Source organism: Brachyistius frenatus, unplaced genomic scaffold (genome assembly GCF_029030835.1).
Source record: "Brachyistius frenatus isolate BFR_SWC_R1_liver_20210118 unplaced genomic scaffold, ASM2903083v1 Contig_6, whole genome shotgun sequence".
In the NCBI taxonomy this organism is placed as follows: Eukaryota; Metazoa; Chordata; class Actinopteri; family Embiotocidae; genus Brachyistius; species Brachyistius frenatus.
The window spans coordinates 1,691,373-1,714,572 of record NW_027210605.1 but is presented as its reverse complement, the minus strand read 5'-3'; the positions used below and the strand labels follow the sequence as shown (position 1 = coordinate 1,714,572).

Below are 23,200 nucleotides of genomic sequence, written 5' to 3'. Positions count from 1 at the left end.
AATTGTTGGATTTCTCTGTATAATACTGTAAAGTTCTGCTGTAAGGACTTTGATGTGTTAAGTGCCATGAAATAACCTCTGTTGTGATTTGGCACTATATAAATCAAATTGAATTGAATTGAATTGAATTGAATTGAATTGAATTGAATTGAATTGAATTGAATTGAATTGAATTGAATTGAATTGAATTGAATTGAATTGAATTGAATTGAATTGAATTGAATTGAATTGAATTGAAATGAATTGAAATGAATTGTTTGGACTGATGAATCAACCAGAATGGCTTACTGTCCATCCAAGTAATGCTCCAACTGCCTGTTATCAAACCTTGTCTATGCAGAAAAAAATATATTTAACCTCTGGTACCTTGAACGCCCAAAATAACTCCTCCCACTTCACTACACACAAGGTCACTTGGCTCACTGCGGAGCATTGCGTAGTTGCAGTTTGCAGAACGCAATAGTGGAGCAGTGATTTTTTTTTTTTTTTACACAATTCCAGTCACTTACCTTCATTTTACCAGGAAAGTTACCAGGGTCAGACCTTACTTAACTCAAATGTGGATGCAGCTATGATTGAATGAATCATGTACCACAGTGAGTCACACCTCACAAGTGATGCGGTGATGAATACAGTACATTTTTAATCACGTATTATCATCATGAAATGCTTTTCTAAGCAGTTAGAGATGTTAGACCAGACATTTTATAAAATGGTAAGGGATAAAATCACTTTTAAGAAGAAAATCAGTGGCATATTGTTTTCTTTTTCTCTTTTGTAAAATGAAAAATCATGTGTTTATTTTTTACTATCACCTGATGTTCCCCACCCAAAGCAAAGTATGTCAAGTCCTCCCAGGCAATTCTCCTTTTCATTTACATCTCCTTAAAAACAGGAGTGCATAAATACTCCTGTTATTCTAATCGGAGGCTGTGTGCCACCGTATGATTGGCTGATGGCTGATGACTCATTTCAACAGGCTGGTGCGGGGCTGGCAAGAAAAGGGGTGGGTAGGTGGTGGTGAAAAAGGGGAGCAGGAGGTGGGAGTAAAGCTTTCTCCCACCGCCTGCACGCCTGTGTGCCGCGCATGCTGTGTCTCACTCACAAACGTAAATACTTACAAACTTAATCCATACACACGCTCACCATTATTTATGTACCCCTTCTGCAGCCATGGTTTGCCTCTAGCCATACTTGAGGAGAGACAGAGAGCCTTTGAGGAGAGAGAGGAAGAGAGTGATCTAGAGTCTGCAGCCCCCCAGCCTTCTCCCCTCTTCTGCTGCTACAGTACGTGTGAAAGGCAGGGAGGGAGAGGCGGCAGAGGCAGAGCTGCTGTTAGTCTCTGAGACTCGGAGGGGGAGAGGAGAGTGCTGTGAGCTGTGCAGTGCAGAGAAGGAGCAGAGCCAGTCTGCTATGTGTCCAGTGTGAGCCGCTCAGTCCACTTCCTGCGCACTTCAGCCGCCTCGCACACCAGGACTCTGACAGCAGCCGTACAAACAGGTGAGTCTCAACAGCCTTGTCATAGTGTAACGCCAATTTGACTTCACACTTCAATGTGATTATTATTGTGATTCCTATTGATGAATGTGTATTTTATTGTTGCCTTTAAAATAATGTTTATATGTTACTATATTTAGATTATACAGCAAGGATGTGTTGATTTAACAAATGCCAACATTGATTGCTTAAACTTCTAAAGAAATGAGATGTATCCACCTTTCTGTGTGTGTGTGTGTGTGTGTGTGTGTGTGTGTGTGTGTGTGTGTGTGTGTGTGTGTGTGTGTGTGTGTGTGTGTGTGTGTGTGTGTGTGTGTGTGTGTGTGTGTGTGTGTGTGTGTGTGACAGGTGGGGGTGTTTTTACATGTATGCTTGCGTGTGCGTTAGTTTGTGTGAAGGCTTGTTTACCTCTTGACTGACAAGTGAGAAAGACCACCGGGACTTGGGGAAAACGTTGCGTCTGATTTTCATCTCTGATCCCCCCCCATGTGTGAATCCATGTGTCCCTGAAAGAGAAAGAAGTGGGTGGAGTGGGAACTGTTTCAGCTCCTATACTGTTCTCGCAGTCTTGTTTAGAAACAGAAGAGAAAAAAAACGACAGTGCCATCTCAGATGCAGGGCTTTAGGCGGACTACAGTATTTGATGGAATGCAGAATGTGCGTACGTCTTAGCCTGCAATGTGTCAGTGTGGACACAGTAGTTTGTCGGCAAGTGTTCGGAATATCTGTGGGTGTTTACATTTCAGATTTACACCATTTTTCTTGAGCTTAGTGTGAGCCTTTTGTCTCAACTGCGCAAGAGAACTACTGCATCAATCCATAATTGTTGTGGCTTTCACACACAGTCGATGACTGTAGTATAAGATTTTAACAATATTCTCAGTTCACCCTCTAATCCATTACATAAGGTTCTCAGCAGACTGACATGATTGCAGAAACAGAGCTGACATTAAATCAAAGATCTGTCTAATGAGCAAGATTATGCGTGGCTTTTTTTTTTTTTAATTTTTTTTATGGAGTATCAAACACACTGCACAATGTGTTGATAATTTGGTATAAAGTTGTCGTATTGAACGGTTGATTCTCTTTAACTTATGTCAAAAAAAAATTCAATATCTAAAAGAGATGCCACTGTTTTAATTTGTCACATAAATGTAGATTGTATTTTTTACTAATTGCTCTGGCCATGACTGAGCTCAAACTTCATTATTTGTATTGTGAAGCAAAGCTGTGCTCTGATTTAGTACCTTCGCCTCCATGTTAGTATGTAACACTTGCCGCTTGCGCTGCATCCTGGGCTGTAATTGTGTATAATGGCAGCTTGTGAGTGTTTACCGCAGGGAATCAGCTGGTTGGTCCAGAATTTTTTTTCCAGTGCACAACTTGTTGAATCAACTTCTTTTGAAGTCTAAATCTGCCACGGCTCTCGTCAAGCCTATATTATTTGCGTGACTAGGGGACAGGGAAATACAAGTCTTTGAATAGAAGCATATGGCTGAATGAGATTTCACAGAGAGACATTGTCACTGTCTAGATGCTTTTAAACCCTTGAGCCATGACCGTGATCTGAGCTGGCATTGACAGTGAAAAATCCCCTCAGTGTTTGTCTCTCTCACTGTGGATGCTGCTGTTGTTTGCCTCCGACTGTCAATCTGTCACCGACTGTGATATTGAGGAATCAGCTCCAGCTCCCCATTGACCCTGCCACATCCCTTTATCACCCACCCCCTCAATATATCTATCATCAATCCATGCATCCACCCATCCATCCATCCATCCATCCATCCATCCATCCATCCATCCATCCATCCATCCATCCATCCATCCATCCATCCATCCATCCATCCATCCATCCATCCATCCATCCATCCATCCATCCATCCATCCATCCATCCCTTCATGTTTCTCCCACCAGGTTTCAAATGTTTGTCTCTTCACTTTCACCGAGTACTTCCCTCCACCCCTCTCCGCTCTGGTCGCCACAGAAACGGCTGATTCAGGAAGGGTGGGCGGGTGTCTCAGAGCTCTTGCTGCTCTGCCCCATGCGGTGCTTTCACAGTACATTTCTGCTTCTGTGCTGCTTTTATGGCCCTGATATGCTGACAGTTCAGGTGGCTCAGTCAGATGTTATACAATCGTATCAACTACACAAAGCCTGTTTGTTCAGTTCCCTCAGAGGACGTGTTCAGTATTTAGAGTTGCATTGGCATTCATGTTCAGTCTTTCTTCTAACAATGGATCACAGGCAGCTTCTTCATTGCCCGCTGACAAATAACTAGGGCTGGGAGATTTGTTTAGGGTTTTATGTTGCTAATTTTATGAAGAGATTTTTTTTTTTAAATGTTTCTGACGTAAATGCCAGTCTCTTGACTTGTCTTCTAATTAAGTTTGAGATTGCACGCCCGGTTTTCTTTAAACATATATGACACCTGGGTCAGAATCACACTGTGTGTGTTTAGAGACTGCGCTGAGGTGATTAATAATGCAATATACCATGACCAAGTCATTTAATAATAGATATATTTTGACCTTTCTCTTACACAAGGTTGATGAAACAGAATAACAGTGATGGAGTAAAGGACTGCATTGAAGAGAACGCAGTTAAAATAATTGGTTTTATTATGAATTACCTCATTTTCTTACCCTTACGTAATAGGAGAACAATTTTTTTTTTTTAAATAGTGACTGCCAGAAAAAATATTTATTTCTGTATTCACAGATGAATTTATCAGAAGTGGCTTTTGTTTTGTGTTGTCATTTTATCCATTTTGTTGCATTTTTAGGAATAGCGCTGGTTGCCATGGTGATAGTTTGTACAGTAGCTTAAAACTGCCTTTTAGAAAGACTCCTGAAAAGGAAATGAAACCTGTGTTGCACCGCAGTCAATTCCGAGCAGGACCCCATGAGTTTGTCCTGCTGTGCCTGATTAAATTAAAATGGGAATTGTATTCACTAAGGAGGTAATGGTGAAAAACAGTTCTGTCTAAATTGTTGTTTACCATGATACACAAGCTTTCAATGTTTTTGTGTTGTCTGTGTAAATACCTTATTGATCACAGAGTCAAGCTCTTTCTGTGGTGCATCTCTGACAAATTAGATTCCGAAAAATGTTACACACTTTTCATGTGTTTTTACCACTTACTGTTCAAACAGGATCAAGATTATTGTGACTTTAATGAGAATCTTTACAACTTGCTTGTGACACTGTTCAATCTGATAAAATGTTTGTTTCCTAGAAAAAGGTATAAATATATGCAGGTTGCAGGTTGTTTTTTTTCCACCCTGCAGTGTTCAGGCATTACAGTCAGTGGTGACGCAGCCTGAGACTCATACAGCACACTGCAGACCCATCACGAGACACAGCCAGAACAAAGAGCACTCACACTGTCATCTAAGTGAAAAACTAAAAACAGAAACAGTCTTTACACAATGTACGAAAGTAGAGCAGGAAAGTATGGCATGCAGCATGACGCTATGTGCTGCGAGCTGACTGACTTATTCTGCTACACTGTCCCGTGTCCCTCTGTGGCTCTGGGCCTCTCAGGTCATGTTATTTTATGGCTGTTATTGTTCACTTTTCCACAGAAATGTATAAGGAGGAGTTCACACATAATGACAACCCATGGTATCAGTTTGATGATCATGTGTAACTTCACTATGATGCAACAAACTCATAATAATAATAATACCATACATGCAATTAATGCTACAAAGGATCCCTGGAACATACATAAAAGACATCAGCCTGAAGGTAAATGAAAAGGGAAAAGTTCCTGCACTCATGCTCCAAGTTTAAGAAGCAGGTTTGACTTCAGAGGGGAAATTTCCCTTTTGAATATGTGAAACTATGATATAAAGCTACAAAAAGTTGTAAAAAAAAAAAAAAAAGTCTTCATAATGAACCAAATAAAACTGTCTAAGGAAGATCTACTATTAGAAGGACAAACAGCAGAAGGTACCCTGTAATAGCAGTTGGTTATAGTATCAACTTGATTTATCATATTAATAAAGTAGCATGACTGTGACTATTAAGGGTAAAACCACGCTTGAAGTGATCTACCTGGAACTCAGCCTTCACCAGAACAAGTGCTTCTCATAATGGACAGCAGTAAAAACTGCACAACTTGGGTGATATTCTAAATTTGTATTATTGACAGCATATCCTGAGAAAAATACCAAAAACAACCATCATTGACCCTCCTTATAAACCATATTTCTGAGCCACTCTGTTGCATTAGATGACATTCAGCCAGTTTGGTAGATTTTGAGTCAATACCACATACAGTCCTGCTGCTGTAAACTCTTACTAGGGCACCAAATTCACAGCTGAAAGTGGTCCCCAACAAATTCACAGCTTCCACCTGTTTGAGAAACATTTGCTAAAAACTACACTGACAAGTGTTTTTACACCTTCAGTAGGAACCAGTGAGGCTTGGGCTGCAAGCCACAAACAGGGTAAGGCAGTCAGAAAGTACTGAGAGACAAACAGGCTAACACATCAGTGGTTTGGGTATTTTGATAAGATTTTCTTACAATAATGAAAATATTGAATATTTTAAGGCTTATCTTTATACATAAAAATCACTGAGGAACTGTACACAACCAGAATCCAAATAGAGTAGTCTGGAAAAACGCTGTTGCAGTTGTTAGTAATACCTGTAGCGTTGGCCTGAATGGCTACACCTAGGAAACAAACATACCTATTAGTTTAAGAGACAAACTGCTGGTAAACCTTGTGTGTACTGTATAAAGTAGTATTATGTTCTTGATTTTGTTTATATGATATAATGTGGAACTCAGTTTTCATGCAGGGAGATCTTTCTACTTTGCTTCCGTGAGTGTATTTATGATTATTGATAGTTTCTTCCTGTATTGATTCTATTCTCACAACACTCAACAGTCATTGTTGATTATGTTTTAATAAGTTGGCCCCAGTCTCGTACCTGAACTAGCCAGGTGACGGATTGGGTAATGGTAGCATCCTAAAAATGTGCCACATGTAATTAATGCAGGTAGTCATGGCTACCCACATGCTAAAATACACAGAGGTAAATCAGGTGAATCGTGTTCTGTGTTCTGTCTCAGGTGGAGAAGGCTTGATTTGATTTCCATGTGGAATGAAAGGTGCATATTTACCCTCCAACCGGTCGTTACCTCAATCAAGCTCCTCTTGAAGTCGATCCTGGATGATTCCCTGAGGGTGGCTGCTGTCTGATGACTAATGTTCTCCCAGGTGCCATATTAAAGCCCCTTAATTGGTTAGAATAAACCAATCATTAACTTGCTCATTAAAGCTTATTGTAGTGCCGAGACCGCTGTGACTTGAACATAGCAAACGTCTGCAATTGTTCCCAAAGCTGTGTCATGGTCCTGTTGGCGACATTATTCAGGATTCATCAGCAACATCATCTTGACTCACTTTTGGTTCTTTAAAGATTCCTCTGCACTTAGTGTCAGGGTGTTTCTGCACTAACTTAGCTTGTTCTGGCCAAAAATTCCCATCTGGACCCACTCTTCCTACCATCTGCTCCTCTGCTCTCTCATTGGCCAGTTGTGAGGCTTCTTGTTCAAACGGCCCCCACACACTGTTGTTGGATGAAAAGAAGGAAGGGGGTGGACTGAAGGAATAGACGAGGAGGACAGAGAGACTTAGAGATTCGTAAAGCTCGGGGTTTAAACTCGATTCACCACAGTGCATCTTCTCAGTCTGCGTCTCAGCAGTTTCCACCCAATCTCTGTGTATCCCCAGAAAGTGCTGACTGGCTTACGATAGGGATCACAAAGAGAACAATGAATAGCTTATGCTTAGTCAGAGAAAGACTATTTCCCTGAAATTAAAAGTTACAGACAGAATCAGGCACAGAGGGAGGGTGCAATCATAGTGCAGGTGTATGGATTATTGCCAGGGAGAGTGACAGCATGATGTAAATGCTGCTGCTGCCGGTGGTATTGTCGGTGTCGATTGCGGTGCTAGTTTGGCCTCACTGACTGATGGATGTGAGGAAAGTTAACTCTGGGGGAATCATCTGTGGTGCTGCTGTGCCCCGAGGTCTAATACTCACTCCATCCTCACACTAATGGCGTCATTACTGGGCTTCAGAAATAGCATTTTCATACTCATGAGAACGTATATAGACAAAAACACACACAAAGTGAATGCAAGGCAGCACATCTTCACACACAAAAACTCTCAGATTGACAAATAAAATGCCCAATGAAAACATATTTAATCAGGCTATGTAAAAGTTTCTGCATGCCTGTTTTAAGATTAAGAAAGGCATACAGCCAATTACTCAGAAAAATGACATTTTACTCCATCAATATTACATCGATATATACAAGTGAATATTACAATGTAACATTTTTGAAATATTTCAATTTTTGTAATGCTGATTTAAGTACTTAAGTGAATGTCATCTCCATCAATAAGCTGGAGTTCACATGAAAGGATGGAGGAACATTTATAACGTGCATCCTATTTTCTGATTATGTCAAGTATCAAGTCAGAGTAATGTCATTTCATAACAGCCACATTACATTTTGTCTTTATGACATGACGGTGCTTGAAGAAGCTTGATATTGTCACTGATCTTGTATTTGAAAGTGAATCTTCAGCTTCATTCTTTAATCTCGTATAAATTTCCTTCAGTTTCACAAAGGGGATGTGGAAAAAGGATGCGTGTTATAAAGTACTCTGTAGTTCCACACATCCACAATGAGCTCCTTTACTGTGGTAATAGATATTAATCCATATGACATCATATAACTGATTTATAAAAGACACAATCTGTCAATATCTAATAGTTTTCCTCACTTTACTGTAACTGACGTGACCATGATGAAAATATGATTCCACATCAAAACAAGGGCCCACATTACAGACATATTTATGTGACACTTAAATTATGTTTTAAAATGCGCCAGATATCAAGTTGGACAAATTTCATCTGCATAATTAAATCTATAAATAAAGACAAAATGGAATAATGTTAATACTGTGACCATTGACTGTAATATTACAGTTTGTTTTGAATTTATAAAGATTCCTCGTTAATGTGTAGATTCTAAAAGAAACTCTTTGTAAAAATGTTACGCTAAAACATGTATTTTGGTAATTTGTATGAAAAATATTAGAATATTTTTAAACTTTTATGTCAACACTTTAAGCCTCCCTATTCATCATTAATAAGCAGTAAATAAAATGTAATTTAAGTTCATGACACACTTTGATGTTGTTTTGAGCAGGTACACCTGTTTATTATTTGCTAATATTTTTGTCAGGAACTAAAATGGTCCCGGTGGACATCAATGAGTTGCAGCTGGTTTACAAAGACATAATGACAATATAATAAAACACAGTTGAATGTAAGATATGAAAATTTCATTGACAGCATGTTTTCTGCTCTTAAATATAAATAGAGTATTAGTATAATAACGTTTTATGTAATTATGCAAAAAAAATTAAAAATGTTTCAAGATTATTTTTTTTACAAGTTTCAAAATAGGTCACACTTTTCTTCTTGCCTCTAGTTCTCTTGGAAGGGTTTGTACCCTTTGTCAGCTACGTTGTACTCATTGTAACATTTAAAAACAGTTGTCCTTAATTGGTTTCCAGTTCACAGAGAAAGGACAACGATGTATGAATACAGAGCTGGAACAAATACTCCAATGTCCTGCCCCCAAAACCTTTGCTATTTTGTGCATTCACCTCCTCTTTCTTCTATTTCCTGTACTATTAGTTATAGTTATACTTTCTATACTTTCTTCTACTCTGCCATTTTCAACTAGAAAAACAAATATCAAATCTAAAATCAATTTAATTCTCCAATTTATATTTTTCACCTTCTTATCTGTCTCCTGAAATCAGTCTCATGACTTCATCTTATCTCCCACTCAACTCTAGTACAATTCCCAATGCATGAAAACAATGTGAAGTATATTCCTTCTTACATTTGCATTGAAATTCCATTTTCTAAAAAGCAGTTTATGATTAGGTTGTTGTGGCCACTAGATATTCAGTAAACTGTTGTATTGGATGGATAAGGGTTTATCAGAGTAGTTTAGGATTTATTGTCATTCAGACAAAAACAAAATGGTGATTAGCTGAATTTTAGTTAGAGACACCAGTTCAAGTAGCTATTCAATGCTATCATTATTACTGTTATGAAAATATAATTATGTAATAGTTGTCACCATCCAACATACCTTAATACTCAATGCAAAGACCAAAAAGGGAGTCTGTATGTTTGTTACAATGTTGGTGCCTTTAACCACTTATTTTCGCAGCTCCATGAGGTTTTACTTATTAACAGTGTAGCCTACTTTGAGCTAAATGCTCAACGTACCAACATTGCATACAGTGACAATGCTAATATGTTGTTGTTTTGCATATGTACTTGATACAACATTCTATCACAGTTTCACAAAGGACAGGGTCCAAATTTACGACACCAAGGCAGGTAGTGATGCAACTTATAAATTACAAAGACCAGGTAGGTGAACAAAATACAGAGGGAAAGCAGTCCAAAGTTCAGGCCGGGTTCAAAGCTGAAAAGAAACTGTCTAACAATCAGCGCACTTGTAAAACTAAGGCAAAAACTTAGGATCTAGCAGCCTAATATTGGCAGATTGGGAGTATATATACTGAGTAGGCTCGAGTGGCTGCAGGTGATCAGGGAACTTGGAGCAGGTGAGGTGGGGCCTAGCAGGCAGGTGACTGGGCACAGAGAGATAAAGAAACAGGAGATCTCTGGTTGATGGAGAGAGTAACACAGGGAATAAACTGAATAACCAAAGGCAGAAAGACAGAAGAACAAAACCGTCTTAGTATAGCATGTGTAGCATGCCAACATTACATACAACATTAGCTCTAAACACAAAGTGGGCTTCTGTACAAGATGAATGTTAAAATCTTGACCTGAAATGGTGCCAGATGTCATTAGAATTCATCCTGAGGGCAACGTGCATGTCTGTAGCAAATTTAATGACAAACCATCCCAAAATAAATATCTTTCACTCAAAGACAAAGGACCATCAAAGATTCAGAAAACATTCCTTTAGGGACCAAATATTGTGGCAATCATCCAATAATTGTTAATAGATTTCATTTAGGATCAAAGTCAGCTGACCGACATACAAACATTGGCCATTCCTAGAGTGTTGCTAAAAACGTGTACAACCCCACCCCCCAAAACATACCTTTTATGGAAGAAGTTACAGGCTATTCTCAATTTAAGCTGATTTAATTTAATGTATATTATGTATGTAAATGTCAAATTACCGCTACTCCTCAGAGAAGTAGACAAAGTCAACAATGCCCGGGTGATGCACTAATCTTCCACTGGCATGGAGCTGCGGGGAATTACTTCACAGACCAGAATCTTTGGTTTCCTCTTATGAGCTCTGCGTCACTCTAAACAGCTTTGACGAGACGAGATTGTGATGCGGGCAAAGCTATTAACTATTACACCTCCTTTGTGAAAACCACACACTCAAATACTTCAAACCAACAGATCATTTCTGTTTCTGCACCACCTGCTTCTCATCAACCCCCTCATCAAGCGGAATAAAGATCACTGTTAATCCACTTGTCTCAGCCCATGGCGTATCAACCGTGCTCCCACTGCAGGGCTCAGCTGTTCCCTCAGGGCTCCCTGGAAGCCAAGAGTGTAGAAAGGTGCTCTCAGCCTACACACTCACTTTATGCTTCTCCCTCTCTGGCTTTATTTTGCTCTCTTTTTATATACACATACATATTTACTTTTCACTCATGTTTTATTTTTCTCCAATAAAAGAAAAATGCAGTTAGTACACTGGTGGACATGCCAGGCACATAAGGGAGATATTTGATATTCTTGAGTCAAATTTTGAGGTAATTCACTTGAGTATTTCCCATTTATGCGTCTTTATCCACCACATTTCAGGGAAATAATCTACAGCATTCATGCAACAGCTATAGCCAATATTTACTTTTCAGATGGAGATTTTACTTTAGAAAATCTGATACACTTATTAATTATATGACAATGTTAAAGATGAAACCAGTGGTTTCCAACTTGTTTGGCTTGTGACCTCTTACAGAAAATCAGTGTCACGTTTCATTTTTAAACATCTCACATGGTTACAAGCATCACACCAAATTGTGTAACATTCCTGTCGTTCCACTGGAGGACATAGTGTCAGTGTCACGTTTTGCCTCGCCGAATTGTGAAAATGAAGGCGCCTTATGTTTAGGCACCAAAAACTACGTGGTTAGGTTTAAGAAAAGATCGTGGTAGGAATTAAAATAATAATAAATACATAATGACTTTAATTTTCTGGTGGATGTGAACACCATATCTTCCAAATAAAAGTGCTGTGTTTGAACTGTATCATTCTTTGTACTGTCACATGACCCTTTTTTTCAACTCAACCTTTGCAGGACAAAACGTGACACTAACGCGGCGTCCTCTATGGAACGCTTTCGAGTGATACCGGGCTGAATAATTCCAACAAACTTGTGTCCGAAATTTTTTTTCCTTTCTACAGCCGCATGAAATTCATGAAAATTGATGTTTCCATGTTTGTCCCATCGTGCAGGTCACTCCTGTTGCACAACTAATCATGCTTCCTTCATTTTGGACTTGATTTGTATTTGTTTACTCTCTCTGCTCCCCGCTAAGTCCCCAAATGTTTCTCTCAGTATTTCTGATTGTGTTGTTCCGTCGACGGGGGCTCCTGATGCTGCTCCTCTCATCTGTCGGGGGAGATCACAGAAGTGGAGGAGTAATGGGAGTTATTTTGGCTGCAAAGTCCTATCAGGGGAGATCCACTACCAAGGAAGTAATTTAATTTCAGGTTTCAGCTAATGATTTTTCCAACAGCACGATGCTCCCCCGTTCTCAGGGCTCGCAGCGTCATGCATGGCCTCCATGCAGCGTCGCTCAGGCGAGCCCTAAATCATCCAATAATGGCTTTAGAGAAGCCAAGTACTTCTTACTCTTTTTACAGGCGTGATTTAATGGCACTTGTTAATCCAACAACGTATACACAACTTTCCATTTTGTGTAGCCTTATAGGCTTCACTGAACAGATGTTAGACTAGATTCATTGCCTTTGGACAAGAGTGGCATTGTTAAAAAACAATTAAAGGCTGAGACTCTCAATGAGATCAAGCTGCTATGTTATACTGTCACATTTTAGTTTGCTTGTTGCCCGATTTAGATTATTGTACCTTTAACTACTAAGGGAATTTGTTTCACCAATCCACTTAAATTTACATCAGTGTTTGCTGACAAGAACCTGTGGAGCCTCAAGTTTAAAGTTTGTGAATTATCAATATACAAAGTAGTGAACTGTATGTTTGATGATTCCCTTTTTAATCAGAAAACTCAAAAAATTGACTTTTGACAACTAATTAAAAGCCAGCTTTTACATTTCTAAGATTAGATAACTACCCAAATATCTTTAAAAAAAAAAAAAAGTCTAAGTTTGAACTCTGATAGACCTACTGCTGTCTTTTGCTCCAGACAGATCTATAGCTTTGAAGTCGCTCTTAAATTTGATATCTGGCAGCTTCAAGGTTGATTGGTCTTCATTTGTAGTTCAGTCAGGAACAGAGACTTCTCCCCTTGGACCCCTTGTCTCCTCACCTCCATTGTTATCCTTTTATCCTTTTTTATGTTGCTCCACGTAATCTCCATCTCACTTTCAGTCTTTTCTTTCACCAAATCATATTCAGTTATCTACCCTCTATTAAGCTGCTTAATATATTTATTTGTCTTCTAGCTTGGAAGGAGCTCTTATCACAAAATGAGCAGATATCATAATTGTTCCTGTTATTCCACCCCATCTCAGCCCACCACGCTCTCTCTGTCTCTCTCTCTCACTCACTCACACACACACACACACACACACACACACACACACACACACACACACACACACACACACACACACACACACACACACACACACACACACACACTCGTCCCTGGTGCTATACTATAACCCATTTAGGTGCGGCATCTTGCCGTTGCCATTCAGCTGCAGAGACTCACCACTAATGGCGACCAGTCTTTTCTCATTAGTTAATTGTGTTTTGCGATAATGTCTACAGCTTTGAGCTGTTAGCTGAATGGCTTTTAGGCTAATGGTAACTGATCACCTTTGTACACAGACAAAAATTGGTCTTTTTTTGCACTTGTTGCATTTTCATGGCCGTCTATTGTGTCTAGCTGCAGTCTTCATTCAGACCAGCTGGTGTTTGTCTTAGTGAACTTCAGTAAACTTCTCTGCAGCATCATATTTCAGAGTGACTGAGGTGAAAGGATGGTGAAAAAAATATATGAGGAATAATGGTGGCGCCTTCATTGATGGGATATATGTACTCATATCATGTTACCAGGAACAGTCCAGTATAATTTTCCTCAAAGCCTGTAATTTCAGTTTTCCAGTTATGAAGGTATACATCAGGGGTGTCAAACATGCGGCCCGCGGGCCGGATCCGGCCCGCCAGTGGGTCCAGATCGGCCCGCCGGATGACTTTGCTTAGTGTGAAAATTACAGAAAGACATAAATTGCATTTCTATGAGAATATGGAGGTTTATGAGTACAAACGTTTTGTAATTTTTTTTAATCGATCCAGTAATTGCTTCAAAAACAGCGTAAATGCGATGTCTGCTCCGGAGGCAGAAGCGCTCGTTGCGACAGGCAGCAGTGCTCACTGCTCACTTTGTGACGCGTTTGACGTCAAACGCGTCACAAAGCGAGGGAATCTGCAGAGGAGAGCCCAGGCAGATAAACAGTGGGCTGATGTCTGAGTTTTTGGTCTTTATGTTTCTAGTTTATTGTAGAAAGACCTTAAAATAGAGTTTATCAACTAAAAACCTTCACCAATGATTTAAACATAGAGAAATATTGTCGTTATGTATGCTATGATTTTACTGGTCTGGCCCACTTGAGATCAAAGTGGGCAGCATGTGGCCCCTTAACTAAAATGAGTTTGACACCCCTGGTATACGTGATTCATAGATTTACAAGTCCTGTGAAAACACCTGCAGCAACTTCAGACCATCACATACATATACAGATTTATCCTTTTCAGAACCTTTGTCTGGCTTTGACTTAATCCGTTGAGATCTGATCGATTTGTCCCTTCTCATTGTCTAATTCTTTTGTACTGTCACACTCAATTTATGTGTCTTTGTTTGCTATTGAACGACTCTGGCATGAGTCACTGCGTGTCCATTGTTGAGTGCGTCGCTCCACAAAAGCACTGGTTTTCAAAAAAAGCTTCAACAATGACAGAGGATGTCAAATGAATCATGCCTTCAGTGGCCACTCTCTCCACCTCTTCCAATTTGGATTGGAATTTGGTATTTCTACATGACTCTAAATTAAAAAAATTAAACTTAGGGTTCATTGGCAAAAAGATGTTCTTGGTGGTGAATGTTTTCTTTCAGTCCACACTGAGGTATCTGTAATTTGCTTTTCACAACCAAGAAGCAACCCACCTACTGGTTTGTGAACTGCCGTTTTGAAGCCTTGAGTCATTTTGACTGTCTCCATCTTGTTTTTTTGGAGCCAACGTGACCATATTTGGATGAGTTGGTGAGGAGCGACGGGTTAATCTGACTGAGAACCAGAAGACTGTCAACTTGGCACGCCCCTAAAAATACGTCTCTTTGAGAATTAATATCTAAATAATTATGGAATTTTTTTAAGAGGGACCATTTGGTCAGAAGGAGTTCAGCTCATAAAATGATATTGATTTGTGGTAAAAATGTAATGACTTTGTATTTCATGAGGAAACCTGATGCTTTTTGAATATGAGTCTATTTGAGCCAGAGGTTTTTTGGAGGCAGCCCCTAGTGGCTCTCAGTGGTATTGCACTTCAAGGCAACTCCACATTGGTTTCATTTTTCAGACCCGAAGACTACGTCCATTTTAAAATACAGTCAATGTCTACAACAGTGTAGAAACTTGTGGGGCAAAAGCAACATTTAAAACAACACTCCACCCAACTTAGACATCATTGGCCTATCCAGTGTTTTGTAAAATAATGTGAATACTTAGTTCCCTTAAGCTTAATCATATACTTTGTCATGGTGACACAGACAAAGCAGTCCAGAACATCTTAAGGGCCGTGATGACTCATCTATGGACTGAACATTGAAGAGACGTCTCTCATATGGACAGGACTTTACACATGTATGAAGACAAGTAAACGCTTCCCATATGGCAGCATCCACACATTTGTCAGCCCTTCTGTGTTGATTTTTTTTTTTTTAAACATTTGCGTCCAGTTCGCTGCCAGTAAAAGAGAGATTATGGAAATATATTGAGATTTATAACATTATTTCTGGAGAGTGCTGAGATTGTAAAATTTATACAGTGCTGTCATATCGAAGCCAAGTTGTTATCGGTCAAAGGAAAATGCCTTCTTTACTTGGCCCTAAATAATTTACCTCGTATAATTCATCACATTAGGAGTACATGGATACTGCCGTTTCATGTGTGCCATTTTCAGACGTAATTCAATGAGTTTGAGGTTGCATAATATCACTGATTTAATTACTCTCAACAAGTAACATAATGAAATTACCTTCATTTAGTTGTGGCAGATTTATCAAGGGAGACTGTTATCCCAAGAAAAATGAGGGCGCCACTTGTTTCCATGTGACAAAGCACTTTAGAAGCCAAAGGAAGAAACAGACAGAAACAAAGGAAGTCAGGTGACAAGGTCTGCATATATAGGGAAGAAGTTAGGATGGTGGGCTGTTCGACTTTACCTTGGGTCACTGCAGCTATTTTATTTCGAACTGTGACTCAACTGTTTTTTATACCATGACCACTGTCATTACTTAACCTTAGTCACACAATTATGGTTGTAAACATAAAACTAAAGGATGGCCAACCAAGTGGCAGCCCACCCTTACGCTACACCATCTTGTTTTTTTGGAGCCAGAAGTGACCATATTGGGACGAGCTGGGGAGGAGCGAGAACACTATGCCCTACCCACATATACCAGCAATTTAGAGCCAGCCCCTTGTGGCCCTCAGTAGTATTGCAGCTTAAGTCACTTCCACATGGGTTTCTATTTTTAGACCCAGAAAATCTTTCCAATTTATATATAGGTACAGTTCTAAGTGCCCAAATTCAATAAAGTAGCCATTTTAGATCAAACCACAATGCTTCCACAAAAGTAAAAATTTTAGCCAAACCATAATCTTTTTATTAAATCTAATTAAACCATTGTAACATTGTCAACAAGATTCATCTATCAACAAACTTATTGTGGTTTGGGAAGGCAAAGTAATTGGACGTGGACGTGAGACATTTTGTCATTTAATTCAGAGAATTTGTTTCAACATTGTATTCAAGCATGAGAACAAGAGTGGTGACACTGTTTGGTTGTTTCTTGACTAAAACATCAATCATTACTTTGCTTACAGTCAGTCAGTGGAAGAATGGGCAAAATTGTTTCAGTCACACGTTTGCCTAGTTTTTTGCGCCATTACGTAACTCCAAACTTACATAATAAGCCGTATTACATGACTCTTCACCCCAGGTTAAACTGCAAAATAACACACTGCTTTGATTCGATGATAAAACACAGCCGTGGCTCTAACCCTGGCATCAATCGAAGTAATGGAGCAATCTGGCGAAACAACAAGCAATTTAAGGGGGGTCAGGCTCTTTTCCCTCACTGCATCAAGACGGATCAGGGATCTGCCCGACCTTTAATGCTACGCTACACCTCTCTGCGCTTTTATTGCTAAAATGTTGTTGTAGGCATCAGAGGAAAATGGCTCAGCTCTGTGTGTTCGATTCCTCTCTGCCATGATGTTTCATGTGAAGAGACCAGTGGGAGGACGTGTAAAAATGCATAGCAACAGACTCTTTCTCTCCTGTTCTCTCTCACAGACTCACGCAAGCACATCAACAAACACACATGCACAGACAAATAAATACACGCCTGCACAGCTATAGCACGCATGTACCCTGCACCCCACCACCAACACAAGACTCTGTGGGATAATAATGGCCCTATATTAAAGAACGCACCCTCAGGCGAATGATGTAAATGGCATCACGAAACAGGAATTAGCCTCAATTTATGAATCACCAGCAGCACTCGAGAGAACATGCGCCGCTGTCCACTCCTCGCTCAGGTCATAGGATCGGACTGGAGATTGACTGTGTGTGTGTGTGTGTGTGTGTGTGTGTGTGTGTGTGTGTGTGTGTGTGTGTGTGTGTGTGTGTGTGTGTGTGTGTGTGTGTGTGTGTGTGTGTGTGTGTGTGTGTGTGTGTGTGTGTGTGCGTGTGTGTGTTGCCATTCCATACACCTTCACTCTCCTGTGGCAGCCTGCTGCTCCTCTTCAGCCCCGCCTGTCATCATACCTGATCACGCCTGTCTGTCAAATCATTTGGTAAAAATCCCCACAAAGAAGGAGAGGCTTTGCGAACACAGACAATATCCGTTTCCCCTCACGGTGTCGCAGGATGTGCGCTTGTGCAGCGGTATAGTTTGCGATTTGCCTGTTGAAACCCTGCAATTCTATTTCAGGCCATCCCACACACAGTGGGAGAGGAGCAGAAATGTGTCACCCATTAATTACAGCTTTTCAGGTCCTTGTGAAATTTTGTGCGTCTGTAGGTAAGAGAGTCCCACTTTGGATTTCAGAAAACACACCTCCAGCAATTAGCACATCTGGGACATGAGCAGTAGTGTCTATGTGTGTGTGTGTGTGTGTGTGTGTGTGTGTGTGTGTGTGTGTGTGTGTGTGTGTGTGTGTGTGTGTGTGTGTGTGTGTGTGTGTGTGTGTGTTGCTTGTTCTTTGGAGATCCACAGCTTCAGCACATGAGAATTATGTCCTATTGATGACAACACCGTGTGAGTAATACAGACGGCCAGTTAGAGTGTGTGTTATGTTCCCAATTATATCACCAGTGTTGCCACTCACTCTGAGCTTTTCTCAGTCTGTTCTGCCAGCTGAACTGCAGAGCTTTATTCCTATAGGGTCAACCCCTTTCAATTAATTTCTTGTTAGTCCTGATCCAAATAAGCTGCAGTAAGAATTTAATCCTCATAACTGGATTATGAGCTGATTGGCGCTACGAGAGAACTGTTTGTTAGTGAAACGATGGGTTACATAACTCTGGATGGATGTTGTATAGACAGCCAATCAACGGTGACCAGTTAATGAGCCGTCATTAAAAATCATAAACTCGTCTTCACTGAAAAAGTAGATGATTTCTGGCCTCTATCAAGAGACAAGTTCTGGCGGGGTATCTGTCTGATTTTATGAGTGTCCTTGATAATCATTTTCCATGCAGACCTCAGAGAGCCATTGAACACACAAACACACACACACACACACACACACACACACACACACACACACACACACACACACACACACACACACACACACACACACACACACACACCCTTCTGTGCGCATTATGGATTAAGAAACAAGATGGACGATTGAAGGACACTGAACTTGCTTGAGAGATTCCATTTTAAAATAATTATTAGTCTCAGTGAGAGCTAATCTGACAGAAACATCTTCTATCCCTCTCAAAACAAAGAATACACAAACAACTTTGTCATCTCCGGCATGCTTGTACTTACATTTAGATAAACGACACGCACATTTCCTGTCAAGCCTCTTGCTCGGTTGCCCTGTTGGGACTAAGTTTTTTATTTTTTATTACATGAGTGTATATATGAGAGAGTTGGGCAAAGGTTACTGTATTTACTGAATCAGGCTGACTCCATGGCGACCGACCCCCGTACCATTATCCTGTATAGAAGGTTACTGTGTTCTGGCACACTTGTTCCCCGCTGTGTAGGATAATTCTCCCGTCACTGGAGGACAGGCTAGAAAGACTCACAGTTTGAGACTTTTTGAAGTGCGCAGGCAGAATATATATATATATATATGTGTGTGTGTGTGTGTGTGTCTATGACCATTTATTATTAATCAGAGATAGCTGTGAGGGCAGAAGGAGAGGGGAAGAGGCCAAAGGTTGACATTTTGGGCTGTTGTTAGTCCAGCAGGGAGGCTCACGCTCCACCGTCAGTGCAGCAGTAGGTTACTGTCTCAGTCCTGCCACCTGTGCTTTCTTGTGTCACAGTGAGTCTGTCTGCATGTATTTAAATGTTGGTGAAAGGATGTCGCATTGTGGCTGATTCCAACAGGATTATTCTTAAACTTCGAGATCTGTCTTGTTTGTGTCTTGGACCGTAATTCAACACACTCAACCGTTAGTGCCAAACCAAACTGTACCCGCGGAGCCATTTGAGAGCCATTTGCATCAGGAAACTGGTAGAGGTGAGGAGAATGATACCAGATTTCAGCCATCTGTGGTCCCCTTAAATTGATTATATCAGTTGATTATATAAGTGAAGGATGAGATGAGCCACCTAATTGGTTTCACAGTACTGCAGCGGGTGGCATCATGAAGGATCCCAATGTCAATTGATGAAACAAATATTAACAAATGGATAGCAAAGCATATTAGTTTACTCTATCTTTTTATTTTGTTAAAGCTTAGCTATAATCTAAATTATTGTTTTGCTAAAGCACCTGATTATTGAAAGCTACTTACAGATAACTACCATCTGAAGTGCTGTACCACTAAGGGTGAAGAGGAAAATACAAAGTGGTGCTGTTTGTGAATATTTTCCTCATCATATATGCTGTAAGAGCAATATAAGAAAAAAGAACAACTGCGCTGTTTCAGTGGTGTTTTCTAGGCAAATTTGGACAACTACTAAACAAATATTGCCAAATGTAGGCTGCTGATTCTGTATTGGTTTTTTTTTGCGCTCTCAGTTCAGCACAGCTCAGCCACTTGATATCTCTGTATAATCCGTTGCTTTAGTGGGATCTGTAAAATTAATGAGTAAATAAATGAGGCCTGGCTGCTTAGACAGTTCATTAAAGCACAGAAACATCTACTTCTGTCTTTTTATTCTCCTCCTGAGCTACACTGAAGTCTCCTTCAAAGAAAATTGCATTTCAATTTTGCAATAATTTGTATGTTCTTGGAAACATCATGTATTTGCATGCCACAATCTTCCCAGGGCATTGTTAGTGTTTTTCTCTTTTGCAGACGAAATTAAACCACTGTCACTTCTTGAACATATGTTTAGCAACTACACATAGTGCACACACACACACACACACACACACACACACACACACACACACACACACACACACACACACACACACACACACACACACACAGAAAATGTACAGTATGAGCTAAAAGCTTCAAACCTCCCACTGTTCTTCCTTTAATATTCCATCGGATGTATGTGCTGAGTCTTTGAGAAGTGAAGCTGTTGAAAGTTGTAAAGTGCTACCATTACCAATGGAGAGGCGTGAATGAAGTGAATGTTACATCTGAATTCAGGCATTTTGATGTCTAATCCAGTGTGGGACAGGATGAGACCCAGGACGCCTCTTCCACTATTGTGCATCAGGCTGCTGTAACAGCAAATGGTTTAACAGCATTTAAAACCCTGAACAGATGTGTTTCCCAAAATACTGCAGCCAAGTCCGCAACAGACAAAGGGTGATTAATGACTGTATGTTAGAATAATAATTCCACGCAGTGTTTGTTTACAATGACATAATTGCCTACATACTGCACTGACAGTGGCTGACAACCAAGAACCTGTTGAGACAATTAATATCCACTTTTTACCTTTGTGCATTAGGAGAGTGAACACATTCAATTTAAGACCCTTTGCCAGTTTTCCAGATTGCCACTTTTGGTCTAATTCTTTGATTAAATTCAAAGCACTAGTTTTTCTTGTTGATTGAACATATCCATGAAGAGCTTAATACTCCAATTTCTGCTTCATTTCCCTTTTGGTTTTGTTTTAAAGGGACAATCATGAATCTAAAGCGGCAGGGAATTCATCAGCCAAAGGGAAATTGCAATTACAGTTGACGCAATGTATTGCGATAACAGATGAAGAGATTCAAAGTCAGCTTTGTCTTATTTTTGCGAACATGGCGGGCATGTAGTTGGTGTGATTGGTATTGCGCTGACTGTGAAGAGTTAATAGAGCCTTGGTCAGGCTCTGTGCTTCAGCCGAGCACCTCCTCTCGTGTCAGCTTTTACATAAATAAGAGCTTTTTCTCTCCATCACTCCCTCTCCTTCTCTTTCTTTCTCTCATACACACCCACACAGAGCCTGTCAGAGGCACATGAGGATGGGAGGAGGAAGGAGGGAGGTGGGTGATGCATGACACGTGAAAAAGGAAAAGCGTTGCTCTTAACACTGCATCTACATCCCTTTATCTAGTGTTTGTCTCTATTTCTTCTTCTCTCCTTCGCTTTCCAGATACCGTATGTTTTCGAGAGTATTTTCTCTCAATGAAATTGAAGCTTTTGTGAATTTATACGCAGAGCGTCTTCTCTTTGTTCTCAAAATTACCCAATTTGTTGTGAAGATCTTCTCTCCTCTGGCAAAGAGATGTTGATTAATCTCATTTAATTTATGTGTAAATGAAGACACTGCTAATTGGATTCAGCTGAAGAAGAGGCAAATTATGGAAAAACTAAATCCAGGTTGAGTGATGATTTATGATCTCTTAAAACACGATCTGCCTACAGCATGTACATTATCCATTATTTCATGGACCTGTCACAGTATGTAAAAGAAAAAGAAAAAAACGGTGGAAGGAAGATTCATGCTTCCCAACCAAGATGGAGGCCGAAAGAAAAATATATCACAGGTCTCTCTCCGCTTGTACTTTATTGTTAAATCAATAAAATCACACATTTCTACTGACTCTAGTAGATGGGTGTTGTTCAAGACTGTGCACACAATCGGTTGCCATGGCAACTTGCAGAGTTTCTCCAACTAACCTATAGTTAGCTGACTGCTGCCTCACCGAGGTACACTTCAGATGAGTCGTCTTTTCTTCTATATACTCGTCACTGCACCTGGTTAAAATAGCAGCCATCAGTGTGGAATCATTATGTAACTAAATAAAATCTGTATTTCCAAACTACGTTGTAAATCCATCACTCAGTCATCATTATCTGGTCACGGAGGCACAGGTTGACCTGATTGAAAGGTACCTTGAAAGCAGCTGGTTCTTCAAATATACTGGAGTTAATAATGACTTTAGTGCCTGTACAAATTATTTACCAACAGATTGAATAAAAGTACATTAATGTGCACTTTTTTGACAGAGCCACACACAGTCACAGTAATAATATTTCTACGAAGCAGTTATGACATGAGAAACTGCGTGAACAGTATGCTTGGCGTTCGAGTGGTTAAGTCATAAGAGCATTGCTGGTTGGAAAACACAATGAACAGTGTCTATAAGTTACAGAGGCTAACAGTTTAGCAAGCTATCAGGCAGGTAACATAATACAGGAAATGCAAAGGCATAATGACAGAGGGAGAAGAGATGGCTTTTGGGAACACCAACATTATCTTAAGATATTTTATTTTTAAGTAACAAAGAAATACTCGATATTACTAAAATTACAATATATTAGCTTACCATCCAACTAAAAATGAACTTCCGTGGCTTCTGCCATTTCTGGAAACATCACCAATCTCGTCCAAATATTTGAACTCTGACCTTTCAGAAAATTCCAATATTGTAAATACCACAAAGGGGCGACCTTCATATGGACTCTTCTCGTAAACACGTTGACCATGACCCCATTTAA

General features: G+C 39.9%; 1 protein-coding gene across 1 annotated transcript in view; it reads left to right on the top strand.

Annotated features, from left to right (window-relative positions):
• The first annotated feature begins 1,040 nt into the window (after nt 1–1,040).
• LOC138636215 (prickle-like protein 2) overlaps nt 1,041–23,200 on the top strand; it is a 37,438-nt gene continuing 15,278 nt past the window's right edge. The window contains exon 1 of the mRNA XM_069724126.1: nt 1,041–1,500. The gene's annotated coding sequence lies outside the window, so the exon portion shown is untranslated. The remainder of the gene's footprint in view (nt 1,501–23,200) is intronic.